The following is a 4,235-nucleotide window of genomic DNA, read 5'->3' on the forward strand; positions in this document are numbered from 1 at the left end:
ATGTTTTAAAAAACCTATTTCTTTTAAATTCACCGGTTTGTTTTTGTCGTTCCTGTTTTTTTTATTTTATTTATAGTTTTAATTGTCTTCGATAAGTCAACTTTCAAATTTGATGGCTGAATGGTGCGAGAATTGAAAAAGTGGTTGTTGAATGAATGCTTGTTATTTTAACCAACTCTTAACTCACACAAACATGTAGGTACAGTATTATATTATTAGCTTTACATTGTTTATTATCCAATATTTTTTATACTATTAATTATGGGCAAAATAATGTGTGACGTTTTGTATGTTCTTTAAATATTACATTTTTATATTTCTCTGCTGTGTTAATAATAATAATGCCTGTTTTTAAATATTTTTATGCAATATGTTTAACATTCAATATATTGCTTCTATTTGAACAGGGTTCGAGGTGGAACATGACCACCCACTATTAAACTACAATCCATTAAATGTTTCTGTCGAAGAAACTGGGAATGCATGCATTATTTTTAGACCTCTGTACATGTCTACTTCGTAAGTATGCCTTTACAACAGTTAAAATGTTGCAAATGTTTTATATTATGCTGTTTTTTCTTCCAACATTTTCCCATATTTTTTCCAGCTATTTGGTTAAGTATTGCCATAGGTTTGAGGTGGAAAATGACAACCCACTTGGCCTATACTACGATCTGGCAAATCTTTCTGCCGAAGAAACAGGCAGTGTTTGTATTATTTAGACTGTTGGAGAGTCGTAAGTATTGTATGCCTTTATAATAACAAGGCCATATACATGGCTGAAGTCGCGTGCTCAAATTTGAATTAGTGTTTACCATCCGACTGACATAGTGAGCTGTAGAGTCGCGTTGCACGCGTGTTGCGTCGCACTTTGTAATACCTGTCGCACTTTGTAACAAAGTTGTCGCACTTTATAATACCTGTCGCACTTTGTAAAAAAAGTTGTCGCACTTAATGTAATAACCGTCTGTCACACTTTGTAATAAACGGAGCAATGGATTTTTTTTTTCTTTAGTAAATCTAAAGTAAGTAACAAGTATATACATATATAGTATATACAAGTCAGGGGCGCCGCAAACCATAGCTGTGTACAATCAACACAGGTTCAAGTCACTCCTCGACCATTGTTCTGGTGGTTGAACAAAATATTTCGGAAGGACTCAAAATTGGAGGTCCAGTGTACACATCTGCTTCAGCTTCATTTAGCACTATTGGTTACAGGGCACATTTAACTCTTTGGCTTCATTCAGCACTATTGGTTCAAGTGCACATTTAACTCTTCATTCAGCACTGATGGTTACAGTGCGCATTTCACTGTTTGTCTTCATTCAACCCTATTGGTTACAGTGCGCATTTAACTCTTTGTCGTCATTCAGCACTATTGGTTACAGTGCACATTTAACTGTTTGTCTTCATTCAGCACTATTGGTTACAGTGCACATTTAACTCGTTGGCTTCATTCAGCACTATTGATTACAGTGCACATTTAACTCTTTGTCTTCATTCAGCACTATTGATTACAGTGCACATTTAACTCTTTGTCTTCATTCAGCACTATTGGTTACAGTGCACATTTAACTGGTCTTCATTCAGCACTATTGGTTACAGTGCACATTTAACTCTTTGTCTTCATTCAGCACTATTGGTTACAGTGCACATTTAACTGGTCTTCATTCAGCACTATTGGTTACAGTGCACATTTAACGCTTTGGTTACATATGCAACTATATATCGATAATTATTGGAATGTATGATCAATAGAAATTTTTTGCCCGCACCTGGCCTTTAACTCTTTGTCTTCATTCAGCACTATTGGTTACAGTGCACATTTAACTCTTTGACTTCATTCAGCACTATTGGTTACAGTGCGCATTTAACGCTTTGGTTACATATGCAACTATATATCGATAATTATTGGAATGTATGATCAATAGAAATTTTTTGCCCGCACCTGGCCTTTAACTCTTTGTCTTCATTCAGCACTATTGGTTACAGTGCACATTTAACTCGTCTTCATTCAGCACTATTGGTTACAGTGCACATTTAACTCGTCTTCATTCAGCACTATTGGTTACAGTGCACATTTAACTCGTCTTCATTCAGCACTATTGGTTACAGTGCACATTTAACTCGTCTTCATTCAGCACTATTGGTTACAGTGCACATTTAACTGGTCTTCATTCAGCACTATTGGTTACAGTGCACATTTAACTCGTCTTCATTCAGCACTATTGGTTACAGTGCACATTTAACTCGTCTTCATTCAGCACTATTGGTTACAGTGCACATTTAACTCGTCTTCATTCAGCATTATTGGTTACAGTGCGCATTTAACTCTTTGTCTTCATTCAGCACTATTGGTTACAGTGCACATTTAACTCGTCTTCATTCAGCACTATTGGTTACAGTGCGCATTTAACTCGTCTTCATTCAGCACTATTGGTTACAGTGCACATTTAACTCGTCTTCATTCAGCATTATTGGTTACAGTGCGCATTTAACTATTTGTCTTCATTCAGCACTATTGGTTACAGTGCACATTTAACTCGTCTTCATTCAGCACTATTGGTTACAGTGCACATTTAACTCGTCTTCATTTAGCACTATTGGTTACAGTGAACATTTAACTCGTCTTCATTCAGCACTATTGGTTACAGTGCGCATTTAACTCTTTGTCTTCATTCAGCACTATATTGGTTACAGTGCACATTTAACTCGTCTTCATTCAGCACTATTGGTTACAGTAGACATTTAACTCGTCTTCATTCAGCACTATTGGTTATAGTGCACATTTAACTCGTCTTCATTCAGCACTATTGGTTACAGTGCGCATTTAACTCTTTGTCTTCATTCAGCACTATTGGTTACAGTGCACATTTAACTCTTTGTCTTCATTCAGCAGTATTGGTTACAGTGCACATTTAACTCTTTGACTTCATTCAGCACTATTGGTTACAGTGCGCATTTAACGCTTTGGTTACATATGCAACTATATATCGATAATTATTGGAATGTATGATCAATAGAAATTTTTTGCCCGCACCTGGCCTTTAACTCTTTGTCTTCATTCAGCACTATTGGTTACAGTGCGCATTTAACTCTTTGTCTTCATTCAGCACTATTGGTTACAGTGCGCATATAACTCTTTTTCTTCAATCAGCACTATTGGTTACAGTGCACATTTAACTCTTTGTCTTCATTCAGCACTATTGGTTACAGTGCGCATTTAACTCTTTGTCTTTATTCAGCACTATTGGTTACAGTGCACATTTAACTCTTTGACTTCATTCAGCACTATTGGTTACAGTGCGCATTTAACGCTTTGGTTACATATGCACTGTTGTTCAAATCAACTTTTGTTATATGTTGTGCGCGTGCACGATATATTACAAGGTCAACGTCATATATCAGTACTATGTACTTGTATTACAGGGTTTATGTTTATATTATATAAATTGTTGGTTTACTATTTACGTTGTAAACCAAATCAAGTGTTGTGCGTTGCGCGCGTGCATGACATTAAGTCACTCTTATTTGACTATGGCCTTCATTGTATTATCAGACTTACTAAAGAAAACAAATAACCCATTGATATAGTTGTAAAACCCTGAAAAACAAGTTATTAAAAAGTGCGACAGGTCGGTTATTACAAAGTGCGACAGGTATAACAAAGTGCGACAACTTTGTTACAAAGTGCGACATTATTACAAAGTGCGACGCAACACACACGACTAAGGAAAAATGGGATTGCCCTGTTAAAAACAACCTTTACCATTATGGCAACATTTTCATATATTTTATTGTTTTAATTAGTGTATTGTTATGAGAAAGTAGGAAGAAATGGAGGTTTTTAAAGTTGTAAATTTAAATGTCATATACAAATTGAATTTATATTTCTTGTACAGGTAGTATCATTGACCAAGGACAGGTTCCAAAAGGCAAGAGACAACAGTAGATATTGTAAGACCATGGAGCTATAAAACTAATTTTATAGCTCCATGTTAAGACTATCAAATACAGTTTATTGAATTCAGTTAAAATGTTATATGACTACAAATCTGAAATTACAGATTGTATATCAATATAAGATACTAAGTGTCTCTTTGCACAGGGTGTCCCAAAAGAGGATTACTACCGTAGTATAGAGAGCAAAATCTCTAACAATTCCAAAAGAGCATTCCAATGGTCTTCACATAAGTTGCTCTCAATAAGTGTACAGTTACATAATACATTTA

At 35.3% G+C, this 4,235-nt stretch overlaps 1 long non-coding RNA gene across 2 annotated transcripts; it reads left to right on the forward strand.

Moving 5' to 3' along the window:
• The first annotated feature begins 325 nt into the window (after positions 1–325).
• On the forward strand, positions 326–4,014 carry LOC144845824 (uncharacterized). Of its 2 annotated transcripts, none has more exons than XR_013612598.1 (3): positions 326–519; positions 608–745; positions 3,910–4,014. It is a non-coding gene; the product is annotated as an uncharacterized LOC144845824 (long non-coding RNA). The 2 variants fall into 2 exon arrangements; XR_013612597.1 differs by having other exon boundaries at positions 608–736; positions 3,906–4,014.
• The last annotated feature ends 221 nt before the right edge of the window (positions 4,015–4,235 follow it).

The sequence above is a fragment of the Antedon bifida genome, chromosome 6 (genome assembly GCF_963402885.1).
Source record: "Antedon bifida chromosome 6, ecAntBifi1.1, whole genome shotgun sequence".
Classification (NCBI taxonomy): Eukaryota; Metazoa; Echinodermata; class Crinoidea; order Comatulida; family Antedonidae; genus Antedon; species Antedon bifida.